Raw genomic sequence first — 15512 nt, 5'->3', positions numbered from 1 at the left:
AGGGCTAACAATAGCTGTGAAGCTGGAGAAGCGCAGGAGGCAGGACAGCATCTCAATATTGTGTGCAATTCTGGTCTCCCTCCTATCGGAAGGATGTTGTGAAACTTGAAAGGGTTCAGAAAAGATTTACAAGGATGTTGCTGTGGTTAGAGGGTTTGAACAAAAGGGAGAGGCTGAATAGGCTGGGGCTGTTTGCCTTGGAGCGTCGAAGGCTGAGGGGTGACCTTATACAGGTTCATAAAATCATGAGGGGCATGGGTAGGGTAAATACAGTAGCTTCCCACCCCCCAACCCCCAGTACCCGTGGGGCATATGTTCCAAGACCAACTGCAGAAGCCCAGAATTGAGGATATGAGCAAACCCATTCATTTATATGGAAAATGTACTTTCCCGGTAGCCCCCGGTCCCTGGTTCTGGAATGTTCCCTGTAATATGTTCGGGCTGCGGTAAACCGCAGGTAACTGAGACCATGGAAATCAACTCCGTGGATACAGTGGTCACCCTGTAGACAAAGTCTTTTCCCTGGGGTGGGGGAGTCCAGAACTAGAGGGCATAAGTTTAGGGTGAGTCATAGAGTCATAGAGATGTACAGCACGGAAACAGACCTTTCGGTCCAACCCGTCCATGCCGACCAGATATCCCAACCCAATCTAGTCCCACCTGCCAGCACCCAGCCCATATCCCTCCAAACCCTTCCTATTCATATACCCATCCAAATGCCTTTTAAATGTTGCAATTGTACCAGCCTCCACCACATCCTCTGGCAGCTCATTTCATACACGTACCACCCTCTGTGTGAAAAAGTTTCCCCTTAGGTCTCTTTTATATCTTTCCCCTCTCACCCTAAACCTATGCCCTCTAGTTCTGGACTGCCCGACTCCAGGGAAAAGACCTTGCCTATTTAGCCTATCCATGCCCCTCATAATTTTGTAAACCTCTATAAGGTCACCCCTCAGCCTCCGACGCTCCAGGGAAAACAGCCCCAGCCTGTTCAGCCTCTCCCTGTAGCTCAATCCTCCAACCCTGGTAACATCCTTGTAAATCTTTTCTGAACCCTTTCAAGTTTCACAACATCGCTATGATTCTATGACTATCTACTGACTCTTGCTTCCAGCATCTGCAGTCCTTACCGTATCCAAGTTACACATAGTCACTTGGTGGGACAGACTCTCAGGGTTACTGAAGTAAAGACGTTTTGTCACCATTTTTCTTCCAGCAATATTCAGGACGATTCACAAGAAGTCCCAATGTTACATGGAAGTCAGAGGTACATTGGGGTCTGCAGCATGGAAACAGGCCCTTCGGCCCAACTTGCTCGTGCTGTCCCATTTTCACAATTAAACTAGTCCCGTTTACCTCCATTTGGCCCATATCCTTCCATACCTATCCCATCCATCTACCTGTCTAAATGTTTCTTAAATTGTACTCGCCTCCACCACGACCTCTGGCAAGCTGCTCCAGACACTCACCACCCTCTGTATGACAAAAGTGGACCTTCTGTATCCCTCCCCTCTCACCTTAAACCTATGCCGTCTGGTTTTTCGCTCCCCTACCCTGGGGAAAAGCTGTTGGCTATCTACCTCATCAATGCCACTCACAATTTTATAAACCTCTATAAGGTCACCCCTCAGTCTCCTGCACTCCCACCTCTCCTTCTAACTCCAACCTTCCAGCCCAGATAGCATCCTGATAAGTCTTGTCTGCACTTGTTCTAGTTTAATAATATCATTTCCACAGTAGGGTGACCAGAACTGCACACAGTACCCCAATTGTAGCCTCACCGACGTCTTGTACAGCTGCAACAAGACATCCCATTCTCTGGCTGATGAAAGCGAACATGCTGAAAGCCTTGTTCATCACCCTGTCTACCTGTGACTCCACTTTCAGGGAGCAATGAACCTGTACCCCTAGATCACTTAGTTCTATTGCACTCCCCAGCGCCCTAACACTGACTATGGAAGTCCTGCCCTGGTTTGCCTGACCAAAATGCAATACCTTGCAAATTACAATCCAAATTAAGATCCATCTGCCATTCCTCAGCCCAGATGATCCCAGATTTCGCTGTACTCCCCGATAACCTTCCTCACTCTCCACTATGTCACCAATCTTGGAGTCATCTGCAAACTTACTAACCGTACCTCCCAAATTCTCATCCAAGTCTCAGAATGTTTACCCTTGTGAATTGTCCTGATGACTGAAAAGACAGAAATCTTTGACAAACTTTATCTACTGGCAACAATGATCAAATGCAAGAAGGCCCGCTGTGATGATCTGGAGACAAGACATCAAATCCCATCACTACAGCGAGGAAATTCAAATACACCTGGAATTAACAATGCGTCTCGGTGTTGGACACTATTGTAAAAACCCACCCGGTTCACTAATGTCCTTCAGGGAAGGAAATCTGCCATCCTTACCCAGTCTGGCCTACACGTGACTCCAGACCCACAGCGATGTGGTTGTCCCCTGAAATAGTTTGAAAAAATGATTCAGTTATTGAGAATCTCCTCACCGCCTCACCATCTAAAGGGCAATAAATGTTGGCCCGGCCACATCCTGCAAATTAGTTTTAATTATTTACATTATAATTGACAGGCAACTGGATCAGAAGCAAATCATTATGAATTGTCACATTTAATAACATAGAAACATAGAAAATAGGTCCAGGAATAAGCTATTCGGCCCTTCGAGCCTGCAACACCATTCAATAGGATCATGGCTGATCATGCAATCTCAGTATCACATTCCCTCTTTCTCTCCATATTCCTTGATCCATTTAGCCGCAAGGATCACGGCCAGTTCCCTCTTTAATGTATCTGATGAACTGGCCCCAACAGCTTCCTGTGGGAGAAAAGTCCACAGGTTCACGACTCTCTGAGGGAAGAAGTTCTTCTTGATCTCCATCCTGAATGGCTTACCCCTTATTCTTGGACGGTGACCCCTAGTTCTTCCCTCATCCAGCCTGTCCAGTCCAATCAGGATTTTATATGTTTCTATGAGATGCCCCTCCCATTATTCTAAATTTCAGTGAGTACAAGCCCAGTTGATCTAGCCTTTCCTCAGAAATCAGTCCTTCCATCCCAGGAATCAGTCTGGTGAACCTTCACTGGACTCCTTCAATAGCAAGAATGTCCTTTCTCAGACTCGGGCGGCACGGTGGCTCAGTGGTTAGCACTGCTGCCTCACAGCACCAGGGTCCCAGGTTCGATTCCAGCCTCAGGTGACTGACTGTGTGGAGTTTGCACATTCTCCCCGTGTCTGCGTGGGTTTCCTCCGGGTGCTCCAGTTTCCTCCCACAATCCAAAGATATGCAGGACAGGTGAATTGGCGTGCTAAATTGCCCATAGTGCTAGGTGCATTAGTCAGAGGGAAATGGGTCTGGGTGGGTTACTCTTCGGAGGGTCGGTGTGGACTTGTTGGGCCAAAGGGCCTGTTTCCATGCTGTAGGAATCGAATCTAATCTAATCAAAACTGCACATAATACTCAAGGAGTGCCCTCACCAAGGCCCTGTATGACTGCAGCAAGACATCCTAACTCCAATCCTCTCTCTATGAAGGCCAGCATGCCATTGGCTTTCCTCACTTCTGCTGTACCTCCATGCCAACCTTCAGCGACTGTTCCACCATGACACCCAGGTCTCATCCCACCTCACCTTTCCCTAAACTGCTACCGTTCAGGTAATAATCTGCCTTCCTGTTTTTGCCACCAAGGTGGATAACCTTGCATTATATCGCATTTGCCACGTATTGGCCCCCTCAGCCAGTCTGTCCAAGTCACCTGCAGCCTCTTAGCATCCTCCTCACAGCACACACCTCCCCGGTCCCTAGTCCAAAGGAATCAAGGATATGGGACAATTGGGATGAGTGCACTTTTAGCAGTAGTTATGTTGGTGCAGACCTGATGGGACTTCGCTGTGCTTTATGAAGCTACAAAGCGTGACCTCTGAGCACTCACGGTCCGTGAGTCCTGATCACCAGAAACAGAATTGACGAAACAGAGAGTGTCTCAACAGAGAGGGTGCCAGGTCACTGGGTCACGCCAGCCCAACAAAACCCTTTGGAGTTCCTCTCCCCAGTCCTACAACCCCGGCAACGCATTGTTCCGATTCCTGAAAGTTTCGGCTGTAATCATCACGGTCAAGTTCGATTTGGAATACTTCCCGAAGAGTGCGGGGTAGGGGATGCATGAGGAGACCTCCTTGAAGGCTTCCCAGAAGGCCTTGATCCTGAAGACGTAGATGACGGGGTTGATGACTGAGTTGAAGTGGGACAGAATGACCATGGTCAGCATCATGGACGTGGAGACGTCGCACTCTGGGCAATAGAGTCTGATGCAGTGCAGAATGTGGATCGGAATCCAGCTCAGGGTGAAACAGAAGAGGACGATGAAGAGTGACATTGCTGTCTGGAGCTCCCTACAGATAATTCTCCGGCGTTTCTCCTCTGCGCTGATGCCGACGTGTCTCTCGGCTATCCTCCGGATCTGCCGCTTCACCTCAAAGAATATCTTGGCGTAGATGACGAACATGGCAAGGAGGGGCAACAGGGTGCAGCCGAGGAAGTTGAAGTAGACCATGTAGCTCTCGTCGATGACAACGTTGAAGAAGCAGCCTCTGTCGGAGACCCGCACCTTGCGCCATCCCATCAGGGGCACCAGCCCAATGGCCACGGCCAGCGCCCACGTCGCGGCGATGGCCAGGCCGGCATTCCCGGGCGTCACCAGGACCGGGTAACGGAAGGGCCTCAGGATAGCGATGTAGCGCTCCACAGCGATGGTGAACATGCCGAAGATGGACGCTTGAGTGAGGACCAGCAGGGTGCACAGCATGAGGACGCAGAGATAGTAGCTGCACCGGGGTAGGCCGACATCTGTCAGCAGGGCGCACGGGATGGCAATTGCCCCAACCAATATGTCTGCCACGGCCAGTGACACCAGGAGGTAATTTGTCGCCGTCCTCAGCTTTCTGTTCCTGGCCACAACAAAACAGATAAAGACATTCCCGAAAACAGCAAGGAATGCGGTTAATGCCTCCGCAATAAAATATCCAACGTTGATGGGCAAGGAAGGGTTGGTGCAATTGATCTCACTCTGGGACAGGTTTGACACACTCCTGACATAACCTGCCAATCCGTCCATAGTGAAATGAGAAATTCCTCTCCGTGTTGACTCCCGCCTTAACTCCTCATGGCTCCTTGATGGTTTTCCAAATAGCTGTACACAAATCTTCAACAGGACAATTTGGGTTGTTCTGTTTTGCCCTTGCAGGGGGGTGAAAAAGATACAATTTTAGAAGGATGGGACTCACGCTCTGCTCATTGAAAGTTCACAACATGGAAGCAGGGGGGCACCATTCAGCCCATTGTGTCTGTGGTTACCCAGGAGCTGTCCAACCTAATCTCACCTTCTAAGCAGTAGGTTACTAGCCCCTTAGGTCACTGCTCATCAAGGAGATATCCCAACTAATGTTTCATGATGGGAAACAGGTAATTAATTGTAAGCGTGTAAGGAGTTTATCATCTTTCTTTGATAAGGGAAATCAACATTCAGTCAGAGAATTCTTTTATGTTATTCCCCCTTCAGTTCACCTTCAAGGACAATTGAATTCTTTCATCAAATCCCTACAGTGTGGTGACAGGCCCTTTGGCCCTACAAGTCCACACTGACCCTCTGAAGAGTATCCCACCCAAACCCATTCCCCTACCCTATTACTCTACATTTATCCCTGACTAATGCACCTAACCTACACATCCCTGAACACTACAGGCAATTTAGCATGGCCAATTCACCTTAACCTGAACATCTTTGGACTGTGGGAGGAAACCGGAGCATCCGGAGGAAACCCGCATGGAGAATGTGCAAACAGTTGCCTGAGGCTGGAATCGAACCCAGGTCCCTGATGCTTTAAGGTAGCAGCGCTAACCATTGAGCCACCGTACCGCCCTTTTACAATGTCCTTCCAGTGACCAGTCTCTCATTGTGGTTTCTGAATGTTATCTGGCATGGTGTCCTTACAAAGATGCCCAAATCTTATCGGCATTTAACAGGCCCACCGTGCCTACAACTTCCAAGATGACGGGTTGACAATTGAAAAGTAAGGAATTATGATAAATCCGTATTGAATTTTAGTTTGATCACAGTTAGGGTCCTGCCAGTGCAGACGAGAGTTATCGGGATACTAAGGATGGCACAGTGGCCTCACAGCACCAGGGACCCGAGTTCAATTCCAGTCTCGGGCGACTGTGTGGAGTTTGCACATTCTCCCCGTGTCAGTGTGGGTTTCCTCAGGGTGCTCCGGTTTCCTCCCACAGTCCAAAGATGTGCAGGTTAGGGTGGTTTGGCCATGCTAAATTGCCCATAGTGTTCAGGCATGTGCAGGCTAGATGGGTTAGCCATGGGAAATGTAGGGTTACAGGGATAGGGTGGGTCTGGATAGGATGTGCTTCGGAGGGTTGGTGTTGACTCAATGGGCTGAATGGCCTGCTTCCACACTGTTGGGATTCTATGATATTGCCTGGTCTGGAGAGTTGTAGTTTTGAAGAGCGATTGGACAGAATGGGGCTGTTTGCCTCGGAATAGAGACGACTGAGAAATGGCAATATAAGACCAGAAGACATAGGAGCAGAAATTAGGCCATTTGGTCCATCGGGTCTGCTCTGCTGAATCATGGCTGATAAGTTTCTTAACCCCATTCTCCCGCTTTCACCCCATAACCCTCAATCCCCTTGATACTCAAGACCCTATCTATCTCCATCTTAAATATACTCAATGACCCGGCCTCCACAGCACTCTGTGGCAATGAGTTCCATCGATTCACCACTCTCTGGCTGAAGAGGTTTCTCTTTATCTCCGACATGATTGAGATGTAAAAGATTACGAGGGTGATGGATAAGGTAGACAGGAAGAAACACTTCCCCTTGGGGGAGGGCCCAAAGACCAGGAGACAGAGGTAAAGGAGCAGGAGGCATAGAGGAGATCTGAGGGAACATGTTTTCATCCAGAGGGTGGTAGGAACCCAGAACTCACTGCCTGAAAAAATACAGCAAACGCTGTTTTAATCTTAATGAAGTGGCATTTTCAATAACGCAGCACAAATTATATACCTCAACTACATTTAACATATTGTTCTGTCCCAATTATTTTTCAAAAACATATTTATCTCAATGTAAATATACTTCATTGTTCATTCAAAAGGCCACATAAAGTATCAATGATTCAATTTCGAGTCAATTTCTCCTCCAGCACCATAATGTCCAGTGAGGGTGTAAGTGAGAAGGCTGTCCTTTGTTAAGTTTTATTAAAGGCAAAGTTGAATTATTATTTAAGTGTCAGTAAAGTATAACAGTGTTGTGTATAACTCCTGCGTCATGTCTCTATTACTTAATGCACGTTTTTACATTGACTATGCGGACCTCTTGATTGACAGACACATTCCTGGTCCTGTAGGTACTGGTTACTGAAAAGTTTACTGTCATTAAATGTGTATTTTTAATGCTAAGACACACAAGGCTATAGTCAAGAGTGTGGTGCTGGAAAAGCATAGCAGGTCAGGCAGCATCCGAGGAGCAGGAGAATCGACGTTTTGGGCTAGAGCCCTTAACCAGGAAAGGCTATGGACCAACTGTTGGGAAATGGGATTCTAAGAGTTAGCTGACCATAGCAGACTCGATGGGCCGAAGGACCTGTATGTCTGACTCTATGACCCTATGAATATATTGAGCTCTGGCCACCATTTATAAGAAGAATATCGAGGCACTGGAGAGGGTATGGAGGAGATTTACCAATGTGAACACAGGAAATGCACAGAGCTGGACCTTAGGAGAAGATTTCCAGGCTCAGGCTCCACTCTCTTGGAAATAAAGGCCGGGAAGGGGGTGGAGAGTGACCTAGTGGAGGTCATTAAAATGCTGAAATGTTTCGATAGATTGGAGACAGAGAGATCACCCTCATAGTATAAGATAGGCTCCAGGAAATTCTCATCGGCAATCCAGCAGTATTTACCCAGAGAGTGGGGAGAAGGTGGGACTTGCTCCCACAGGGAGTGAATGGTGTGTGTTTAAGAGGAAACTGGATGGGCAGGTGAAGGGGAAGGGAATAGAGATGACGACAGAGATTGAGAGGACGGAACAGGAGAAGAGGTTTGTTTTTTTAAATTCATTCACAGATACATGAATAAGGAAGGGTTTGGAGGGTATGGGCCAAGCACAGGGAGGTGGGATAGTTTAGTTTGGGATTAAGGCCAGCACAGATTGGTTGGGCCGAAGGGTCTGTTTCCGTGCTGTGTGATGCTACAGAGCTAGTCCCAGTGAGGGTGAAACTATCATCGATGTTCATTAATGTCCTTTCGGGAAGGAAACCTGTTGTCCTTATCCCGGTCTGGCTTACACGTGACTCCAGACCCACCGAAATGGAGATCAACTCTTAAATACCCTTAAATGACCCAAGTAAACCATTTGGCTCAAGGGTCAATTGGGGATGGACAACCACTGCTGATCTAGCCATATCCCATAGAAGAACAAAGACAAATATCCAGATGTTTGGGGCAAGATGTGGAAACTGAAATGGTCCTGCATTGATATAGAACCTTTCACACACTCAGGATGTGCCAAAGCAGTTTTGAGGAGTCATCACTCTTGCTGTGTTAGGAAACACTGCAAGTTCGCACTAACAGCATTGTGATAGCAAGCCGATAATCCACTCTCAGTGATTATTGTTTGAGGGATACATAGTGGTCAGAATACAAGGGCAAACTCCAATGATAAAAATCACACAACATCAGGTTATAGTCCAACAGGTTTAATTGGAAGCACTAGCTTTCAGAGCGCTGCTTCTTCATCACAACCACCTGATGAAGGAGCGTCGCTCTGAAAGCTAGTGCTTCCAATTAAACCTGTTGGACTATAACCTGGTGTTGTGTGATGTTTAACTTTGTACACCCCAGTCCAACACTGGCATCTGCAAATCAAAACTCCAATGAAATAGCCTTCAGGATAGTTAACATCCACTTGGGAGGATAGATAAGGATTCAGTTGTGTAGTGACTAAATGAGGTCAGTCAGGTGGACCTCATAGAATCTGAGTTCCCTGATTGGGGCTGTTAACCTGGTCCAATCAGGGAGCCCTGGCTGACAGATAGAAACAGGAGGGTCGTCCCTACCCTCCCCTTCACTGTTTTGATCACACAGCACTGCCCTTTGATGTGAAGGGCAGTGTTTGTCACTGGCCACCCGGGTGTTTTCCTATCTTCCTGGTGGTGGAAATTGAATAAAGATTGGTGCACTTTGTGTCCTTCACTGTGTCTCCCACCTGCACACACACACCATGGGTGCTGGGGAGAAAATAAGCACTACCGCATTTAGGTGGTAGTGCGGGGGTTAAAATAAAAAAAATTAAAAAAAAGAAAGAAAAAAAGAAAAAAAAAGAAAGAAGAAAAAAAAAAAGAAACAGGAGGGTCGTCCCTACCCTCCCCTTCACTGTTTTGATCACACAGCACTGCCCTTTGATGTGAAGGGCAGTGTTTGTCACTGGCCACCCAGGTGTTTTCCTATCTTCCTGGTGGTGGAAATAAAGATTCGTGCACTTTGTGTCTTCCACTGTGTCTCACACCTGCACACACACAACATGGGTGCTGGGGATAAAATAAGCACTACCGCACTTAGGTGGTAGTGTGGGGAAAAAAAAAGAAAAAAATATATAAACAGGAGATTTTTGATTTAGTCCCTACCCTCCCCTTCACTGTTTTGAAAAAATATATATAAACGGGAGATTTTTGATTTAGTCCCTACCCTCCCCTTCACTGTTTTGATCACACAGCACTGCCCTTTGATGTGAAGGGCAGTGTTTGTCACTGGCCACCCGGGTGTTTTCCTATCTTCCTGGTGGTGGAATTTGAATAAAGATTCGTGCACTTTGTGTCTTTCACTGTGTCTCACACCTGCACACACACACACCATGGGTGCTGGGGATAAAATAAGCACTACCGCACTTAGGTGGTAGTGTTGGGGTTAAAAGAAAAAAAAAGGGTAAGCGTCACACAGCAACGCCCTTTGATGTGAAGGGCAGTGCTTGTCACTGGCCACTCGGGTGTTTTCCTATCTTCCTGGTGGTGGAATTTGAATAAAGAAAAAAATAAGAAAAAAAAAAGAAACAGGAGGGTCGTCCCTACCCTCCCCTTCACTGTTTTGATCACACAGCACTGTCCTTTGATGTGAAGGGCAGTGTTTGTCACTGGCCACCTGGGTGTTTTCCTATCTTCCTGGTGGTGGAATTTGAATAAAGATTCGTGCACTTTGTAACTTTCACTGTCTCACACGTATACACACACACACACACCATGGGTGCTGGGGGAAAAAATAAGCACTACCGCACTTAGGTGGTAGTGTGGGGGTTAAAGAAAAACAAGAGAAACAAGGGATTAAAAAGAAAAAAAAAGAACAAGAAAAAATAAAGAAACAGGAGGGTCGGAAAGAGGCAATAGCCTAGTGGTATTGTTGCTGGACTTTAATCCATAGACCCAGCTCATGTTCTGGAGAGCTTGGTTCAAATCCCACCACGGCAGATGGTGCAATTTGAATTCAACTTCAAGGGTAAAAAAATGGAATTAAGAGGCTAATGGTGAGGAAAAAAAAAAGAAACAGGAGGGTCAGAGGTTCTGTTCACTCTGAGAGCTGGCTCAGTGTTAAAGATTTTCCACGTGTGAATAAAGGATGTTGGGATATCGGCCTCTGTGGAGTTACTTTGAATTTAATGTCATACCCGACGGTCCCGACTGCTCTGGTTAGTGAACGTAGATGGCTAGAGTGAGATTTTAGTCCACAGCCTTCTGTCTTGGAGGTGGGAACGTTTCCCACTGAGTCACAGGGCAATCCCGTGGACTGTGTACCTGTTATACCCTCCCTCTCCCAAGCACACAGCCTCAATCTGGATGGCCACAGAACAAGTCAAAAAATGAAGGGCTTATGCCCAAAACATCAATGCTCCTGCTCCCTGACCAGCACTTTTCCAGAGCCTCACTTTTTGACCTCTGAGCTCCAGGGCTCACTTTCCAGGCTCAGGCAGAGTCAGTTAACACCAGAGCAATCAAAGCTCTGAAAGGAAATCCCCATTAGATCTGGTCCTACATAGATTCTAAATTAAGGCAGAGTCTTACGACAGCATCAGGATGCTGTCTTGTTAGATGGAGAGAGACTTGTGGGTGGTTCTAGTCACAGACTCAGGATGCTGTAGGCAAGGGGAGAGGTTGTGGGAGAGTCCTTTCAGGTGGTCTCAGCCAACCTGAGAATTGAACCCCACACTGTTGGCATTACTCTGTAGTGTAAACCAGCCATTCAGCCAACTGAGCTAACCAGCCCCTGGATTCTACTCCCATCATACCTGAACCAGAGTGAGGTCATGTTGCAGCTGTATAGGACATTGGTTAGGCCACTTTTGGAATATTGCGTGCAATCCTGGTCTCTCTCCTATCAGAAGGATGGTGTGAAACTTGAAAGGGTTCAGAAAAGATTTACAAGGATGTTGCCGGGGTTGGAGGATTTGGGCTACAAGGAGAGGCTGAATATGCTCTGACTGTTTGCCCTGGAGCGTCGGAGGCTGAGGGGTGACCTTATAGAGGTTTACAAAATTATGAGGGGCATGGTTAGGATAAATAGACAAGGTCTTTTCCCTGGGGTAGGGGAGTCCAGAACTAGAGGGCATAGGTTTAGGGTGAGAGGGGAAAGATATATAAGGGACCTAAGGGGCAACTTTTTCACGCAGAGGGTGGTACGTGTATAGAATGAGTTACCAGAGGATGTGGTGGAGGCTGGTACAATTACAGCATTTAAAAGGCATCTGGAAGGGTATCTGAATAGGAAGGGTTTGGAGGGATATGGGCCAAGTGCTGGCAGGTGGGACTAGATTGGGTTGGGATATCGGCATGGGCGGGTTGGACCAAAGGGTCTGTTTCCTTGCTGTACATCTCTATGACTCTAAATTAAGGGCATCTCACTGCTTTCATTACCCAAGCGCCTCCCTCCCAGAGGGCTATTTCCAACAGGTAAGGGGTGAACTGAAATTGCAGAATTGGCTGAAATTAATTTAAGTGTGCGGCAGACAGAACAACAAGTCTCTTACCTGCAGTTAGTCTAAACGAAACAGCAACATACACAGCATCTGGCAAGAACTCATACCAGACACAACTTCCTTCTAATTAACTGGCAATCATTCTCTGATAAACTTGCTTGATTGCGTCAAATTCTTGTTAATGTGTAACGGGTGCAGGGGATAATGTAATCTGATCAGACTGCTCCGGTGACACATATAAATAATGCAAACTTTGATCTAGAGCATGGTGACGACAGCTGAATGCTTCGATTAGATTACCTATTTGAAAGCTATCCTGGAGATCCATTATTCTCTATAAATAAACAGCAAATATGAAATCGAATTCTGAAAATACACTAAAGCCGATTGCCCCTCCCTGTACTCCCAGCAAGTTCTATGCATAAATTATCCAAATACTTTCAACAAATTTGAATGGGTAACTCATTGATGAATCTCGGTATTGCTTTACATACCCTGAACTCCTTATTAGATTCCAGTCTCTAACTCACTCCCAGGTACCTATTATTCTATATATAAACCATTTAAACCCCTTGATTAGATTCCAGTCTGTAACTCAATCCCGGGTATCTGTTATTCTATATATAAACCCCTTGATTAGAGTCCAGTCTGTAACTCACTCCCAGGTATCTATTATTCTGTATACAAACCCCCTGAACCCCTCAATTAGATTCCAGTCTGTAACTCACTCCCAGGTATCTATTATTCTGTATACAAACCCCCTGAACCCCTCAATTAGATTCCAGTCTGTTACTCACTCCCGGGTATCTGTTATTCTATATATAAACCCTTTAAACCCCTTGATTAGATTCTAGTCCGTAACTCACTCCGAAAGCTCTGTCCTTCTGTATATAAATCCCCTGAATCCCTTGATTAGAATTCAGTCTGTAACTCATTCCCAGGTATCTATTATTCTATATATAAACCCCCTAAACCGCTCGATTAGATTCTAGTCTGTAACTCACTCCTGGGTATCTATTATTCTATATATAATCTCTCTTAAACCCTTGATTAGATTCCAGTCTGTAACTCACTCCCAGGTATCTGCTATTCTATATATAAACTCCTTAAACCCCTCAATTAGATTCCAGTCTATAACTCACTCCCAGGTATCTGTTATTCTATATATAAACCTCCTGAACCCCTCAATTAGATTCCTGTCTGTAACTCACTCCCAGGTATCTGTTATTCTATATATAAACCCCCTGAACCCCCTCAATTAGATTCCTGTCTATAACTCACTCCCAGGTATCTGTTATTCTATATATAAACCCCCTGAACCCCTCAATCAGATTCCTGTCTGCAACTCACTCCCAGGTATCTGTTATTCTATATATAAACCCCTTGAACCCCTCAATTAGATTCCTGTCTGTAACTCACTCCCGGGTATCTGTTATTCTATATATAAACCCCCTGAACCCCTCAATCAGATTCCTGTCTGTAACTCACTCCCAGGTATCTGTTATTCTATATATAAACCCCCTGAACCCCTCAATTAGATTCCAGTCTATAACTCACTCCCAGGTATCTGTTATTCTATATATAAACCCCCTGAACCCCTCAATTAGATTCCTGTCTGTAACTCACTCCCGGGTATCTGTTATTCTATATATAAACCCCCTGAACCCCTCAATCAGATTCCTGTCTGTAACTCACTCCCAGGTATCTGTTATTCTATATATAAACCCCCTGAACCCCTCAATCAGATTCCAGTCTGTAACTCACTCCCAGGTATCTGTTATTCTATATATAAACCCCCTGAACCCCTCAATCAGATTCCTGTCTGTAACTCACTCCCAGGTATCTGTTATTCTATATATAAACCTCCTGAACCCCTCAATTAGATTCCAGTCTATAACTCACTCCTGGGGTTATGTTGTTCTATATATTAACCACCCAGAACCCCTCAATTAGATTCCTGTCTGTAACCCACTCCCAAGTATCTCTTATTCTATATATAAACACATTCACCTCTTGATTAGATTGAGATCTGAACTGTGAACCTAAATACAACAAAGGATTTTGGTTACACTGTACTTCCTACAGTAGGGAATATCGCTATCAAATATATAAAGCTGTTTGTCTCCTTTGAACATCAGCTCTTCTCCTGATTAAATGAACAATATAAACCGACCGAATGTTAAAGATACTGGCTGAGACGTTGCTCATACAGTGGGATGGCTTGTGCTTTCCTGTGTTGCCTGGTGGAACACTGGTTATGTTACTGAAATAATGGTTATATTACTGGAGTACTGGTTATGTAACTGGGATATTGGTTTTGTTACTGGGATACTGGCTATGTTACTGGTGCTCATAATCTGGATAAATGATCTGCAGGCAAGAATTCAAATCCAACCACAGCAGCTGGAGGAAATTAAATCCACCCCAGGACATAAATCTAGAATCATGAGAAAGATCTTAGTAATTGTGACAATGAAACAGTCTGATTGTCTTTAAACCCCATCTGCTTGACTAATGTCCTTTTGGGAAGGGGATCTGCCTGGGTTAGTCATGCTGACAGTGATGTTGCTCAATTGCTGTCTGCACTGGTCACTCAATTCTTGGGAAGGTTCACTACCAACCTCTGAACGCAATGGACAATGAGCAGCAGTGACTGAATGAACACTATCGCACCTTAATTAGTTAGTTCATTTTAATTGGTTTGTAAATAGTTTCTCTTTAGTTATCCATCAAAGCCCCCCAGTCTATTCTCTGTCATCTACAAACTGATGGAAGGTGTCAACAGTGCCATCACATGATATCTAATCAACAATAACCTGCTCAGTGACGCCCAGTTTGGGTTCTGTCAGGGACCTCACTACAGCCTTGGGTCAAACATGGACAAAAAAGCTGAATTCCAGAGGGGAGGGGAGAGTGACAATCCTTGACATCAAAGCAACATTCAACCGAGTATAGCATCAAGGGGTCCTGCCAAAACTGGTGTCAATGTGTATCAGGGGACAAACTCTCTGCTGGTTGCAGTCATACCCAGCACATAGGAAGATGGTCGTGGTTGTTGGAGGTCAGTCCTCTCAGCTCCAGGACATCTCTGCAGGAGTTCCTCAGGATAGTGTCCTAGACCCAACCATCTTCAATTATATCATCAACAACCTTCCCTCCATCATAAGATTCGAGGTGGGGATGTTCGCCGATCATTTCACAATGCTTTGCCTCCAAGCCACTCACCATCCTGACTCAGAAATATATCGCCGTTTATCGATTGTCGCTGGATAAAATCCTGGATTCCCTCCCTAACGGCATTGTCCCTATACCCTAAGGACGGCCACAGCTCAAGAAGCTCCACCATCTTCTTCAGGGGCAATTATGGATGGGCACTAAATACCCAACCAGTCAAAGAATTAGAAAGCAGCTAATTAGATTAGATTACTTACAGTGTGGAAACAGGCCCTTCGGCC

At 45.9% G+C, this 15512-nt stretch overlaps 1 pseudogene; it reads right to left on the bottom strand.

The window, feature by feature from the left end:
- Nucleotides 1–2598: 2598 nt before the first annotated feature.
- Nucleotides 2599–15403, bottom strand: LOC122542698 (adenosine receptor A1 pseudogene; annotated as a pseudogene).
- Nucleotides 15404–15512: the final 109 nt, after the last annotated feature.

This window comes from Chiloscyllium plagiosum, unplaced genomic scaffold (assembly GCF_037043375.1).
Source record: "Chiloscyllium plagiosum isolate Xiang-an unplaced genomic scaffold, Cpla_swu_hap1 HiC_scaffold_47, whole genome shotgun sequence".
NCBI lineage: Eukaryota > Metazoa > Chordata > Chondrichthyes > Orectolobiformes > Hemiscylliidae > Chiloscyllium > Chiloscyllium plagiosum.
The sequence above is the reverse complement of the archived record's forward strand: the minus strand, read 5'-3'. Positions and strand labels throughout refer to the sequence as shown.